The sequence below is a fragment of the Camellia sinensis genome, chromosome 7, assembly GCF_055761805.1.
Source record: "Camellia sinensis isolate YWXY chromosome 7, ASM5576180v1, whole genome shotgun sequence".
NCBI lineage: Eukaryota > Viridiplantae > Streptophyta > Magnoliopsida > Ericales > Theaceae > Camellia > Camellia sinensis.
In genome coordinates this window covers 8,646,955-8,663,970 of record NC_138967.1, presented here as the reverse complement: position 1 = coordinate 8,663,970, position 17,016 = coordinate 8,646,955, and the positions used below count along the sequence as shown (strand labels likewise).

The 17,016-nt window shown below is 35.4% G+C and overlaps 1 long non-coding RNA gene across 1 annotated transcript; it reads left to right on the top strand.

Annotated features, from left to right (window-relative positions):
- Nucleotides 1-2,895: 2,895 nt before the first annotated feature.
- LOC145794587 (uncharacterized) lies at nucleotides 2,896-10,746 on the top strand. The gene is made up of 5 exons (XR_014334503.1): nucleotides 2,896-3,023; nucleotides 4,182-4,257; nucleotides 4,349-4,470; nucleotides 4,586-4,666; nucleotides 10,345-10,746. It is a non-coding gene; the product is annotated as an uncharacterized LOC145794587 (long non-coding RNA).
- The last annotated feature ends 6,270 nt before the right edge of the window (nucleotides 10,747-17,016 follow it).

Below are 17,016 nucleotides of genomic sequence, written 5' to 3'. Positions count from 1 at the left end.
GACCAAAAATTTGGTCTCGAAAATCTTATTTTCAGCAACCAAAAAAAAAATTAGTCGCCAAATTAGTACTTTTAGCGACTAATATTTTAGTCGCCGTTGATTAAGATTTGGCAACAAAAAAATTTGTCGGTGAAAGAACCTGTTTTTGCGACTAATTTGAGAGTTTGGTCGCCAAAAGTTTGGGGGGAAATTTGATTTTCAGTGGGGGCGGGATTTGAATTTTCTTTCTCTCCTTCGGTGCCCACTCTCTCTACCAAGCCTCACTGCCAAGTCTCAGCCTTTCTTTCTCTCTTTCTCTCTACCTAAGAATCCTCCTCCACATCTTCTCTTTCTCTCTCTCAAAAAACCCCCATATTCAGTTTTGTATGGCAGTTCGCTTGCTAGCATACGAGGTAGCTGACCTCTGCCTAGGCAAGCCGCCTCTCAAATCTCTCTCATGGTCGATGTCATTTGCTACCTCTGCAAAGACGAAAACCTCTCTTCTCCTTTCTCTGCTCTCAAATCCCCTGTTTCTGTCTTGCTCCCCAAACTTCCTGGTCTTGTCAGGCACGTCGAACCCTCTTGCAGGTATGGCTCTCTTTCTCTTTCTCTTTCTCTTTCTCCACTTCCCTGTTCTTCCCCATCATCTATCTACAAAGGAATACATGATTTAGGGCAATCCATTTGCAAAAATTGGGTTTGTGTACTGAAATTGTTCATTGGGAAATTGATGATAGGCACTGGGTATAAACCGTTGATGATTTATTTGAAGCTATCAGATCTGAGGGCGCATCATTGTTTCATATTATTTTTATTTGTTGGTCTGTATTTTCATGCTATTTGTGTATATTTAAAGCTGCATTCGATACTTTTTTTGGGATAAAAAATTAGGTTTTGGGTTTTATATTCAGTATTTATGCAATAAAAAATTGGGTTTTGGGTTTTATATTTAGTATTTATGCAATGTGCCTGGTAGATTGAGTGATTCACTTTTATATTTTGTTGTATTTGCTTTTATAGATTGCTTGATGATAGGTTTTTCAATGTGTAGAGGGGTTTCTCCAATGTCCTCTACATGTTCGATAAATTGCCTCAAAGAATTGACCCCACAATTCCAGCCAAGAATCTATGCATGTTTTATATTATGTGTTATTGATTGTTACTAATTGCAGCCAAGAATTGATTGTTACTGATGTGTAGAGGGTTACTGATTGTTTTACATTATATTACCCCACAATTCTAATCAAGAATTGTGAATTGTGAATTATGAATTGTGAATAAACAAAAAAAATTGTTTGGGGTTTTTTTTAATTGTTCTCTTTTTCAATGAAACTCTAAACTTACTAATTTGTAGATTTAAGTTTTGATTTATGAAATTAAGGAAAACCATTTGAGTTTTAAGATTTTCTTTTTTTGATTTACAAATATCACTGATTTTTTGGGTTTATTCTATTTATGAGTTTTATTTGTAACACTAATTTGTGATTTACATGTAGATTGAGTTTTAGGGAATTTTAATCAGAAACTGAATTTTAATCAAAAACTAGTGGAGCATGTCTATTATTTGGTATACAATGATTTTTAGCTTTTATGTTTCTTTTTTGCTTACTCTCATGACTAATAGTAGACAGAACTGAACACTTGCCTGCTAAGGTCAGGGCAAGCTCATTGATGATGTAGTTGTTGTTATTTTTGAACTTTTTTTTTAAAAGCAAAATATAAAAATGAAAATGATAAAGTGAGCCGAATCACAAATAGCCCATGTCGGTGGATGGCTGGAGCGTGGGGTGTCTAATTGTTAATAATGACTCCACTGTTTATAGATCTCGCTTATAACTTTCAGCTATTGAATCTATCAACCCATTGGGGCTGTCTGGTAGTTTTTCCCAGTTATGCTCTGTTGCAATTTTGTTTACTGATTTTGGGTCTATGATTTTTCTTAAATTAGACCTATTAAATCCAATATATTTTTCTTTGAGAATTTATTTGTGAAAGAGTAGTGATCATTAATTCTGTGCTTTATTTTTGGCCTCATGTTGATAAATGATATTCAAGGTTCATGTTATCCCCATCTTCAGTTGCCTGCAAGTGCTTTACTTGTGCTTTACAATTGTGAATCAGGAAACTTTTAAATTACTTTCAAATATGTCCAATTATGTCCAATTATAAATTACTTTGTTTCATTATGAATCAAATTTGTCCATTATGTCCAATTATGTCCAATTTTAAATTACTTTCAAAGATGTTCAATTATGTCCATTATGAATCAGATTTGTTCCAATTTTAAATTACTTTCAAAGATGTTTATGTCCATTATGAATCAGATTTGTTCCAATTTAAAATTACTTTGTTCCAATTATGTCCACCATTCCCTAATTCATTATTTTTGGAATTAGGCCATGAATTGATACTTTTTTTTTTCACTATTCTTTTTGTGTGGTATGAACAATTGTGCTTTAGATGGAATATCAAGGAAATGCGTATTTTAGCAACCTAATGAACGAGTTTGACGTTGACCATGATTTTACCACTGCATTATGCTGGTTTGAATTCTTGTCCATTCAAGTCCTGGTTTGAATTCTGCTGGTTTATATTTATTGCTATTTATATTTTGCTCTTTAAACCACTCACTAAATCCTGGATTGAATTCTGCTGGTTTGAATTCTTGTCCATTCAAGTCCTGGTTTGAATTCTTATCCATTCAAGTCCTGTTTTTGCAGGTGTTCTAGTTGCACTCAAGAGTACAATCTCCACCATCCGATCATCCTCGACGAGGCCACCGACTTCTTCAATAAACACGGTGTATCTGACTTCACCTTCGATACTTGTAGACTCGTATGTCCTCCTCCTTGTTTACTTTCTCAATTGGGTTTTTTTGTAATTAGGGTTTTGATAACATTTTCGCCCTTTACAGTGGGGATGGAGGTGCCGCGCAAAACTCGCAGTAAGTTTGAGTTCAGTTGTGTGTTTCTGTACACTTGATTTTGAAGAGGGTTTTTCGCGTTCTGGGCCGTGGTTCAATCCTCTGTTCGGTTCGAATCTCAGTAAGTTTGAGTTCAATTGTGTGTTTTTTAAGTGATGTGTTTCGACACTTTTGCCTTGATAGATTTACTATTTGTTTATTTTTTTTGTTTCTTCGAGATTCATATGTTTGAGTGGCCTCATCCCAGTTGGAACCACAATTCTATCTCCACCATGGTTCTAACAAGTTTCTTGTTTTAGATCGTAGAAACGTCACCCCATTAGGCAATTCTTGCAATTAAGTTTCTTGTTATGGCATTTTTTTTTGTTTATTTTTTATTTTTTTATCAATGGGATGTGTGTTAGTCCACTAGGTGGTGTTGTTGTATCTTGTTTGATTGCATTCTTGAGTTTTCTAAGTAGTCTCAAGATAAGGTTGATGTTCTTCACGTATAAACCGTTAGCTTGCAATTCCTTGGTGATTCTTTCAAGGGTTAAGTGCCCTTCTTTTGCATTAAGAGTATATGGTATTCAGCATGAAGACAACACTAAGAAACGACCCCTAAGGTAATTGAGTTACAAAATTGATCTAAACAAAGTAATAAACTAAGGATCATGTATAAAAACACAATAATGTGACACAAAAGAAGGCCCATGGAACACTAACTGAGCCCATGCGCAGAAAATCTTAAAAATGAAAAAAGAAGAAAAAAAAGATTTTTGACTCTTGAAGCATAAAAAAGATGTGGAAAACTAAAGTAGCAGCATGTCTAATTCAGGGTAATGGGATCATAATTCAGTTGTATATACTTTCAACTTCTCCTACCATTTATCTCCTAAATCCCTCCCTAGCTTGGAAATATATGATCCCCACCCAATGAGCTAAAGGCATGGCATATTCAAATTTTAAAGATAAATTTCATGTTTTTTTTTTTCTTCTCATGAAATGTGTATTGTAATTTGTATAAACTAAAAGACCTTTGCCTCCATTCCTTAGACTTACAAAGACATTTTGCTCACAATCTTGTGCATTGCTTCCCATTTCCCGAATTTTTCACTATGGTTGAGATATATATTCAAATATACTGTTAGAAGTAATTTAGGATTATGCAGCTTTTTCTTCCTCATTACTCCTTGTTTCTGTTCCGTGATTGATAAACTAATGACTTTAAGGTGTGTAAGAGAGATCTTGGATCAAGTTTATCTTTCCACACACTTCTGTTTTCATGTTTGTTTTTTAGTTAGAGAAAGAAGTAACACCGTCCTCGAAAGTACGTGCAGATGTTGTAAGAAGTGGATTCTTGAATACCCAAAAGGGTAACGAATTGTTCTCATGAAATTCCTGTCATGCATTATTTTAGGGATTAAACTTGAAAGCTTAAGTCAAAGTAACATTCTGATGTTTCAGGAGCTTCTGATGGATGCCAAGATGGTAACAAGGTATCTGGTCAGCTGCATAGATATGAGCATCTGAGTAGAATGGCAGCAATTGACGAGTCGGAAAGCCTTTCTGATATCGATGATGTTGAGGTATGCTGCAAGTTTTAAAGCAAGTTGTGTTCTTGACTTAATTGGTAAATGTTACCTGATTGACTTATCAGATCAGCGAATTTATAACTTCGAAACAATGTCAAATTTTTTACAGGTTGACAAATATCTGCACAGTAAGGAAGAGATGCATTACAAAAAGATTATTTGGGAACAAATGAATAGTAAACATGAAACGGTAATGCTACCTTTTCTTTGTTCCTTTCTTTCAGATATTACCCTCTTCGAGTGTAGGTAATTTGGAGCAAAAGCTGGTTAATAGTCATGATACTGTAAATACCCATGATATGTAGCTAATGAGATGAAATTGATTTGACAACAAAACCAATAACATTTGTTTTATTGTACTCACGGCCTTTTGACTGCTATAGTCTTTCTGTAAGTAAAATCATAGAAGAACTAGCACTAGTTTAGATGTGGAGTCCTTTGAATGTACTGATTACACAAATAAACACATGTAAAGCCCTTTGTTGTGTTGTTGAATATGTTGCCAAGTTAGATATTGAATACATGCATTTGTCTGATCTCAAAGAGTGCCATTCAATTGAAGCATGTAAAACTAAGGAGATTGAGACACGCTGTCCTGCTTCATTTTCTGGTAGGAATATTTAACCCTCATTTCACCGTAAAACTGTTCTAGTTTTCACCTCAGAGGATCCTCACATCCGTTCACTTTGTCTCTTCTATTAGCACCACTTTTTGCACTGAAATGATTTGAATAAAAAATCTAAATAACCATATGGGGGAGAGAGAAAACATTAATTCAGAGTTCTGAACTTATATAGTAGAAAAATGTCGGTAGTTCATTGTAGACACCCCATTTTTGACCGACCTTAAGACTCAGACGTCACCAGTTGAGCGCTCGGTGATACTTCATATTATGCTCATTTAGAAGTCTCAGAGTCGCGGCCGTGAGCCCTGCCTCCGGATTTCCGAACCTTCTTCTGTGCATTGTCTCGGTTTGCGAACCAGGCTCGGTTTTCTCTGTTTCTTTTCCTGAGGGGGGGAAGAGGTCTCGTAGGCCATCTCTCAGTGGCCGTGGGCTACATTTTGTGGCTGTAGGCCATTTTTCCCATTTCGGAGCCCAGTTCTCGGTTTTCGGAGCCGTCAGGCCGTGTGCCTCGGTTCGGGACCGCTTAACCATCTCCTATTGCTCCGGTTTTTGGCATACTTCCTATTTACTCCCTTTTGAGGGAAACTGAGGTCTGAGAGACCCACTTCGTGGTCGAGTGGCACTTTCGGTACTCAACAGGCAATTTTTGGGGCCCCGAACTGCGTGTTTTGGCCCCCGAACATTCGTTTTGCATCGATTTTTGTTCATTTTTGGCAGGTACCTCTGTTTCATCACCAGGAAGGCCGTAGAAGGGTGGGAGGCCAGCAATTGTTTCAGCAACCAGTTATATATCCTCTGGCGCCCTCCGACGCCCGTTTTTCTCACTTCCAAGCCAATGTTGAATACCCTTGGGCCATTTTCTTGAACTCTTAACCACATATTTGTGATGTACACACATGGGAGGATCCTAAAAGTTAGTGGCCGGCCAGTAATTCCACCTGACCCTTTTGAACCCCTCCTAAAAATGGCCTATTCTCTCTCCTGTTTTACAGTTGACAATTTTGAACTACAGGGCTGTGTTGAGGACACCTGGGAGGACACCAATTTGTGGTGGCCGGCCATTAAATCTTCTTGACCCTTTTGACCCTTGGCCGGCCGGCTATGGGAGGTGGCCGGCCGGCCACCTGCAGCTCCAATAAGTGGCCGGCCATGATCCTTGCAACATGTACATTACAGCTATACACTTTTTTCCCTCCAAAAATCTCTATCCGGGGGGACAACTTTTGGGGGGAAACTTGGCTTGTTTCCCCCCTCTTTGGTCTACAAAGCTGGCCTCCAGCATTGAGAGAGGGGTTACAAAAAATTTCCCCAAGTGCTCTTGTATTATATCCCTCTCCCTCTCTCATTTTCCTTCAAAAAACACTCAAATTCTATCCCATTTTCACACCATCACCTAGCACCACTCCACCACTTCCATTTCCATCAGCTTGGGGAGCTTTCCAGCAGCTAGGAGGCACCACTTCTCAAGCCAAGAAGCAACCAAGGGTTGGTCTCCAAGGGTAAGTACCAATTCCTCCTTTTTGAGCTTAATTTTGCAACATTTTTTTAGCTATTTTGCTTGCTGTTTTGAGCTCTGACCAAAACTTAAAGTACCCTTTATTTGAGTTCTATTTCATGTTTCATTAAGGGAATTTTGGCATTTGAGGTCCCTATCTTGCACTTGCTTCATTATCCTTCTCATATACCGTTATCTTGCATAGTATTTTTAGCCTATGTGTGATCTGTTTTGGAGCATGATGTAAACTATAGATAGGCTTATTTTGAGCCCTTCTTCAATATTGAAGAAGGGCTCATCACTGTTTGGGACCTCCATATGCCACTTGTCATTATATCCCTCTTTGGTCCCCATTTTTGCATGATCTATTAGCCTATTATGCTTCTGTTTTTGGTCATTTTACAGAACTGAAAACATCTTATTTTGACCCCATATTCATGTTTCATTAAGGGTCTTTGGCTGTTTGATGAATGTTTTGTATACTTTGTGTTTTGACCTCTTTTGGGCCCTATCTTGCATGGCATTTTGAGCATACTTGTATACTAATTTAGGCTTGGCCATCAACTGTAAAATATCATATTTTTTGCCCCTATTCAATATTGTAGAAGGGCCCTAATCTGTTTGGGGTCAACAGCTGTGAGTTGTTTCATTATCTCACATTTAGGGCCATTTTTGCATGCTATTTTTGCCCTATTTGTGTTTGTTGTTTGGCCATGCTTTGAACTGTAAAAATGCTTGTCTAGGGGCTGCATTTCTTCTGTATTTTCATCTCATGTTCAAATTATGCATGCATTGCATAGCTATAGGCCATTTCATGCGCCAAAATCCATGTTTCGGGAGAAATTCCATGCATCGGGTTTCATTTTACCGGGTTTCGGGGCTGTTTTGCATCTCATTTTACCTCTGGTTTTTGCATTATCATATGCCATATTCCATGTCTTTGCCATGTCTCATTAGAGTGGCATTTCGGTGCCTGAGGGTCGGTCCTCGGTTGCGTGCACGCGTGCACGCATTTCGAGTTGTCTTGTTTTCATCTGATGGCCTCCTATGTGAGTGTGGCTGAGGCTCTCTCATGTTGGTGTAAGCCCATTATTGCATTGCGTATGCCATTTCATCCATAGCATTGTGTATGCTCGGTTGTGTATTACCTCGTGCAGCATGTATGCCATTCCATAACATTGTGCATGTTAGGATTGTATCTTAGTTGCATTTCATGCATGTCATGCATATTGCATCGTGTTCGGAATAGGAGTTAGCCCGGGCAAGGGAAACGAGGTACGTTTCGTACTCTGAGTGACGGAACGTGTCTCAATTCCAAGTCACCGACGCTTCGGATCATCCATGATGGAGTTAGGTTCTTGTTGTGTTTACACGTGCATTCATTCTATATTGAGTTGCACATTTCGACTCCTCGGCCATCATGCATCGATATGCGTGATTGGTGGCACGAGGATCGAGGCATGCATATATCTGTGAAAATACATTTCCATGCCCCTTTCCTGCTCTCTGTTGCAGCAAAATGAAGAATCGGCAACTTTTCGGAGCTTGGCACGCATTTCAAGAAAAGGTGTAAACAGAGGCTAATTGGGGCATCGTCATGGATTTCCGCACAAAGGCAACCCGGGCATGCATCATTCATCATCCGGAATGGAATCAAGGCAGTCCCTGGCTTGCATGCCAGTTTATTTATTTTCTTAGTTAATTTGTTAATTAATTAGGAATTTGTACATTATTTGGACTGTAACATTTGGACTGTACTATTCTTTCATTTGGGACTGTATTATTTATTCGGACCCTCTGTGCGAGGGCATAATTGTAATAAGTGTGCGTGAGTGTGATGTATGTCTTCCAACCCCATGTCTTTCTTCCTTTTTATTTACCTGCTTATGATGGTTAGATTAGGGCATATTTCAATTAGCATACAGTATGACAGCATGTTTGCATCATTCATTTGTTTTGCATGCACCGGGCTCGGCGCATCATACTAACTGCATTGTATTTCAATTTCAAAGTTGAATACTTGTTAACTGTTGCATCTCATATGCCATGTTTAGAATAGCCGAGCCTGCTATAGTTGCATTTTGCATGTGTTGCATTAGGCATTTCTGTATACTTAGGATCATGCATGATTTCTAATATAGTTTCTGTTTTGGCTTGGAGTACTCGGTGAGTTTTATGCTTTAGCATCCTTGCATGTGTGTGAGTGACTGCCATGAATAGCATGCTTACCATGAGGCTATTTGCTTATGTGATATAACTGCCTGAATGCCTGTGGGTGAAGGCTGGGTTATCTGGACTGGAACAAATCATTAACTGTGAGTTTTAAGCCCACTAGATAGTGGCAAAACCATCTTTTTCTTAAGCCCACCTGAGGGTGGCAAAATCTGCATTTTAAGCCTACTTGCGAGTAGCAAACCACCTTTCAAAAACAAACATGAAATGTTTTGTTCCAATTCAGGCGACTCAGTCTATACTTGTATGCTGTGCGCATCACATAGTAACCTAGGCTAATAACCGGAATAAGAACACACAATGTTTTCAAAAATAGATATCATGGTTAGTAGAGGCCGGTCTCTGACCGGGCGAGCGGGGGTGCTCACAAAGTGACCTTCCCCAATCGTACCCAAGTTCCCGAGCCGAGGCAACTTTGGTGATGACGGACACGTGGACTTTGACACCGAGCCAGGGTTTCCTAAATTTCCCCAAAAATAAAGTATTTAGGTGGCGACTCTGTATCTGGCAAAGCAGTCCATGTTTGGCACTTCTTTCAAAAATCTATTTTTCTCAAAACGATTTGCCGGATTTGGACTCTTTGGTTCAGATTAAGAACCATGACAATTTGAGAGTCCTAAGCTGTAGTGACCCCAAATGAACAGAACGGGAGCTCGTTCCTCTCGGGGCGTTCGGGGACGTCTACATTCATATACTACATAGCATGTGAAATGCTGAAAGCTCATGGAATACCCTATTAGCTGCAGAGATAAATCTCCTAGTATGTCATCAATGCCGCATTCTTTGTACTCTCAGAAGTGCTTTATGGTTTGATTATGAGATGTGAGCCAAACCTATCCATTTTGTGGCCATATGCACCATAGTTAATGGGAAAACTAAATAACCAAATCCAACCGATGTGTATTGGGCCAGTTTGGTTTGGTTAGTGATGGAAACAAATCAAAACTAAGAATTGAAAGGGTAGAACAAATTGACATATACCAATCCCCACAACACAAATGGTCTCGACCTCAAGTTAATGGTCACTTGAATATAAACTTACCTTCCCACTGAATTTTACAAGACTTCAGCTCCATTGCAATAACTCCAACCAACGTTGTCCTATGGTAATTCAATGGCGCACTTAACATAGGAAACTTCAGTTCTTCCTGCCAATGAAGGTTGCAGCCCTTTTTATAAATGAAAACGAGACGTGGAGGAAAATACAATCGTCATTGTCATTTTATAATGTTTTTTTTCAAATACAGTTTCTAAAACAGGTAATTATATGATGATAAGTTGCGCGTGTTTGGCTCAAGTTAGATGGAAGGATTGAAATAATCATTTGGTGGGATTATTCATCATATTTACATGAATTCTCAATTTCAAATCTAACAAATCAAGTTACAATATGATGCCATGCTATTTTACTGTTATTTTTGTTCCATTAATCTGAAATTTATTACTTGCTATGAGACAAAGCTACACTGAGAGTTGGCTAATGTATTTCTATACATCCATTTCAATGTCTTTACAGAGCCAAGGTGCTGAGAATGCCAACACGGAAGGCATAATTGCAAAATGCGATACAAAGTTTAACAAGAAGTTTAGCACCGACAGATTGAGTCTGAAATAAGAAAGTATGAAAATGAATTTGACCACAAGACTGATTACGGTGAAGGTGTTGAAAGCTGAGGAGCCTATGGTGTGGATTATGATTATGAGGATTGACATGAGATATGAAGAGCTTGGCTTTATGTTAAAATTTTAAAATTTATTACTTGATGTTACATTAGTTTATGAGAAAATTTTGTAAAAATATATTTTATTTTTCTATAATTTTTTCTTTCCTGACACATTCATCACATGACGATGAATATGCTATGAACTTGTGCCCTTACATAGCTTGAGAAAGAAATAAAAGAAAATTTTGATATTATTTATTAGAGAGGTTTTGCACACCTTGTTTTGTTTTTTGGTAAACAAAGCATAACAATATATTAAGATAAAATAGTTCTGGAGTATTGAGCCCCTACAGCATCCGTTAATTTGAATGATGCTTTAAAATTATAGGTTTGTTATGGATTGAATGAATTATTAGGAATTATAGGTGTATTGTTTTCCTGCTTTGGCGACCAATTTATTAGTCGCGACAAATAAATTATTTTTTTTCGCAAAAAATGATAATTGTCGACCAAGAGTTTTGGTCGCAAAAAATACATCTATTGCCGACCAAAAATTTTGTTGGTCGTGGAAACTCACTTTTGCCGACCAACAGTTTTGGTCGCGAAAAGTAACAATTGGCGACCAAACTAATTTTGGTCGCAGAATGTCACAATTGGCGACCAAAAAATGTGGTCGCGAAATGTCACAATTGGCGACCAAACTTTTTGGTCGCGAAATGTGTCAATTGGCGACTAAGAAATTTGGTCGGCAAAAGGCGACTTTTCGCGACCAAAGTGTTTTAGCGACAAAATGAGTTGCGGTAATTAAATATTTAGCGACCAAAAATTTAGTCGACAAATCCAACTTTTGCCGACCAACAAAAATTTTGGTCGCGAATTACTTTTGCCGACCCTCAATTGGCGACCAAACTAGCGACCAAAAAAATTGGTCGCGGATAACTTTTTCCGACCAAAAATAGACTTTTAGCGACCAATTTTTTTGTTGCTAAAAATGTTAATTCTTGTAGTGTAGAGAGAAATTCTGTTTTCATACTTATATATTTCTTAAGATACACGCAACCCTTTTACTCATCGGCACACATTCAACATCGAAATATATGGTGGTAGTTTTTGAATATGTTGTGGAATTTATGATGCTGGGCAAACATTTTGATTAAATTATTGTGAGTATGTATTTTTAAATAGTACTATATATGTGGGCTTATTTGATTAGGTTGACTATTCATAGGAATCACATTTCATTGTTTGATTACAAAATTTATTATTTGGATTAGATTTTAATAGTTATTCTATTCAACAAAATTGATAATTTTTTTTAATCTTATAACTAATAATACAAACCATACATATAATTAGGATTATAAATTTTTATATCTATTGCAAAATAAACTTAGATGAGAGAAAATTATGTATCTCAATAATTCAACTGGATAACCAATTATACACTAATTCATGAATTCTTAATGCCCTAACTATTAATCCTTACTAATCAAACAAGCCCTTTGTGTATATCTTAATTGACTTATAAAAATTGAATTTTGAATATTTTAAATGAAACTTTGGTCGGGGATCCATAATGTATCTCCCGATTATTGTCACTTTGACATATATTTTTTAACAAATTAATTTTTCCAAATCATTCAACCACTCAAAAAGTAAATATCATTTTTCTAATTTCATTTTATTGCTTGGTTTTTACTTTGAATATACTGCTGGACTCGAACTCAGCTCATTTGATTATCCAACTCGAGCTCCGCTCGATAACTAATCGAACTTGAGCTCTACTCAACTAGTTAATATTAATTGAGCTCGAGCTTGACTCAAAGCTCGATAATGATTTTTTTTTAATTATTATTTATATTATTAATATATTTATGTATTATTTGATAAAAAATTTAAATGAAAATATTATTTATATTATTTTAAGATATAAATAAGAGAAAATTGGTGATAAATCCAATTTAGAGAGCCTCTAAGGCATTTGATCCAGTGGATATCTTTTGTTGGTGAGAAATCCTGTAGGACATTTTGTTTTCAATTTACGCCATTGACTTTTTTTTTATCTGTTTGACTTTTCATTGACTATCATATTTTTTCCTATCTGTTCAATTTTTTTACCCTTTCTATTTAATTTTTTAATCTTTTTAATTCAAATTTTCCTTATCTATTTAAATATTTGTCTAAATAAAATCCTATCTATCCAATTTTTTGTTTATCTATCCAATTTTTTTGTCTATCTATTTATTTTTCCACCCTATTTGAACAAATCTATCATCTTACCTGTTGAAAATCAATTACAACAAATTTGTTATGTCTATCCAAAATTTATTATTTTGCTATATGTTCAAATCTTTCATCTCTTACTGTTGCAATCTGTTTCTTCTTTATCATCCATTATCTGTTAAAATATTCCATAAACAAAGATTCATCATCATCACAGCACATATTCATCATCATCATCATCAACAACAACAGCAGCAACAAAATTAATATTCTAAACATTCATACTGAACATGAGTGGAAAAAAGCCACTTTAAAATTCCATAAGAAAATTTTTTGACTATCATCTATTTAATTTTGTGACTATCATCTCTTCTCCTCCTATCTGCCGCAATTTGTTTCTTCGTCATCATTATCAACTCTTTACTTGTAGATAGGATAGAAGAAAGGGAAATGTATCAATTTTCCATTTTAGAATAAGTGTCAAAACAATAGAAAACTTTTAAATCTTGCCTTTCAATTTATGTAACTTGTCTTTGTTTTCTCTGTAACCAAACATAAGATGAGAAAGTTCATTATGCAATAAACATCAAACGAGGCTTGTAAATTGAAATCTAGATCAAAGTTTCATATCTCACAACTGAAATCGATTTGTTATCAAGAAAATTCTCTATGAACGACTTCATAAACTCCTCCCTATTAATTTACCAACACCAGAAAATAAAAATAAAAACACAGCATCAACAAACAACAAATGCAATAGAAAGTATCACCATACAAAGAGAAAATTGATCAATACGAAAATGTGACGTAAAATCTCACATGAAGACAAAGAATGCACTTGAAGGACACTAGTTCAAGAACATACACACACAAATCTGTCGATTCAAACCCTAGTTCGAAGGGGTATAAACCTCTATTTCAAATGCTGGTTATGCTTCGCTCGACAATTTATTGATCTGCCGATTTATCTAGATCTCTTATCTCTCTAGATCTGTCCATAACAGGTTGTTGGATGTTCGATTTGAGATCTCGATCGATCTAAGATCATCGGAGATGGCAGCGATGATGGAGATGGAGATAGAGGCAAACTTCGTCACAGGTGAGGGTCGAGGTAGAGAAAGGATGATGATGCCTTATCTCTCTAGATCTGTCCATTACACATGTCATTGTTATATGAATAGTAGATATAAATAGTGAGATTCATTACAATGATAAAATATAAGATGATACGAAAAGTTAATAATTTTTTTTAAAAATATTAATCTTTATTAACATTAAATTGATCAAAATGTTACACTCATTATTTAAAATATTAACCCCATTGATTCAATAAAATAAAATAGAGTAAAAATTAGTTAAATTACTATGCTAATTGTATCACTCAAGATGACTATGATAATTTAGTAAAATTTATTAGATTTTTAATACATTTGAACATGAGTACAATATTATTTTAATAGCAACTTTACCACCGCACAAAACCTACTCTAAAAATCAGCTAAATCAAATAATACAAATCAAGACGCAACTAAAATGACATAAATTACATATAAAATTGCACAATTGTGTATTTATTTATTACATTGTTGTTTGCACTTTGTGCTTTAAAGCTTCAAGAAATTTTGGTTTTATTGTACTTTAGTCCTTCAATGACATAAACAATTCTCAATATCACCCATCAAAGTAAAAAGGGAAGAAGAAATAAATAAAAAAAAAAATGAAAGGAAAGAAATAGATGGCCCACTCATCAATTTATGCAGCCTCACTATCAAGCTGTTTTTTCTCTGCAAATACAAAGAGCAATTCATGTTCTACAACCTGTGATAAAAAAACAAGAATTGAGAATGAGAAACAACATGCAGCTTCAAATTAAATTTCAATGAAATTATATTGGTAACATTTAATATTTTTTTTTTTTTTTTTTTTGTATAAAATGATGTGACAATGACATTTTTATAATTATGAACTAAAATGATGAATTTCTTTACTTTAAAGAGTGAATATATGTACACGACACATCATTGTGTATATAAATTTTATTTGTATATTGTTACCTTTACAAACAAAATATTATACAGAATGATATTGTTAAGTTGTGGGTGCATCATTTTAAAAAAAAAAAACAAAAAAATAAACCATCAAAATGTGTCAATTATAAAAATATTGTTGTCGTTTCATTTTAATAGATAATTATAATTATGTGTAAAACTTTTGAAAGAATAGGATTTTCTAATAAACAAGTTCTTAAATTCCATTCTCATGTGATTTAGAGAATAAAAAGAAAAAAAAATATTATGATAGTAATTTTTGCACAAGGTTTTGAAGCTGCAAAGACCTCCAACAACTTATGTTGGCTTGTGTGTTGCAAGTAACAAGAAACTCTGTGGGGTTTATACTGGGTATGCCCAGGCTCTGTGGTGGATTTATTTGATTGGTGGATTGGCACTAGAATCAGGAAGAAGGAACTCCAAATATGGAATGCCTTAACATTTGTTGTTTTGTAGTCAATTTGGAAGCTCAGGAACAATTGTGTGTTCAATAGAGCCCTCTTCCATCTCTGTGTAGATGTCCAAAACATTCTTCACTAATGCTTGATCAATCTGTCCTTCGCGCTCTTGATCAATCCGAAACATATCACATGGATGGGTCAAAACTGTTTATATATTAAGATAATTTAATCCAACAACCATTTAATAAATAGTATTAATCAACCGGATTGAATAAGGTATGAGATTGACAAATCAATCTCGCCAAACCATTTACTTTATTAAACACTTTTTCAATGGGTGGTGGTGGTGGTGATGTTTGAATTTTGAATTTGTAAATGAAATTCTTTTTTTTTTGTCCCTTTTTTTCTTTTTCCTTTACAAAATTTCTAATCAAATTTAAAATTTAAATACAACTTAAAGGATGGCTAAGTGAACCTTCCCAACCAAAATCAAGTAAAAAGTAAGGATTTAAATTGTACTGAGACTTGCGACTCTTATATGAAAAGTTAGAGATTCAAACATCAAGGTAGACTAATGGTTAAAAGTTTCATTCTCCACTTTTCCTTGAGGTCATCCCAAGACTTAGATCCGATAATTACCTGATATATGTGAGATAGACGGGTTACATGTATTGGGAGAATTAGTTAGGTGAAAGACAAAGTTGTGAGGGACAAAAAAAAGGCAATCATGAAGGCTAAATTTGGTGAGGTGTAAGGGGGAGAAGAAAAAAAGAAAAGAAAAAGAAGACAATTAGCCTTGTTAACTACAATGAGGATACAATTACATTCATTTCAAAATATTATGAAACAAAACATACCATAGATATTACAACATCCCTCACTTGATCATTCATTTCCCCGTAAACCTAAACATGAAAAAAAAATTGTTAGAATAATTTATGTAGAAAACCAAACAACTTTTAACAACAAAAAATGGCATTGCCTCACTAAAAAATGAGCGAATTTACATACACATAATTAAATTTAAAAAATATATTAAGAATGTATTTACACAATGGGATGTACCTGAGTATTTTTATTTACCAACATTCTCATAATTTTTATTAGAAGTGGGTATCAACATGTAAACATATTCATTCTTGATATTTTTTGGTAACTTAACTTTAGTTAATTACACGGAGTACCCTTACACTTTTACTAATTTAACACTTTAGATAATTTATTTTCAATTGTGACAATTAACCTCTCACACTTTAAGTCTAATCATAAGGTTAACAGAACTTATTATGTAAGTGATACATACCACACTACAAAAAAAATTGTTTTTTGCGACGGCAAAACGCCGTCGCAAATACCCCAAACGCCGTCTCAAAAGGTTTTTGCGACGGTAAAATGGCTTTTTGCGACGGCAAGTGAGGGTCGCAACAAAAGGGGTTGCAAAAGGGTTTTAGCGACGGCAAGTGCCGTCGCCTTTGTTTTTGCGACGGGAAAATTCCTTTTTTGCGACGGCAAATTTCTGTCGCCAATAATGGAAGAAAATCTGAGTTTTTTTGCGACGGCACAGTATTGCCGTCGCTAAAAGGGTTTTTTGCGACAGCAAAAATACCCGTCGCTAAAAGTGTCGTAGCTAATGACTATTGTCGATGGCAACCTGAGCCGTCGCTAATGACTATTGTCAACGGCAATGATGCCGTCGCTAAAGGCCTTATTTTTCAATTCAATTCCCTACCTTTTGCGACAGTATAGGTGTCGTCGCAAAAAGCCTAGTTCAATTTACTTTTTGAGACGGGGTGTTCTGCCGTCTCAAAAAAAATTATAAAAAAAAAAACCTATATTAAAATTATTAAAAATA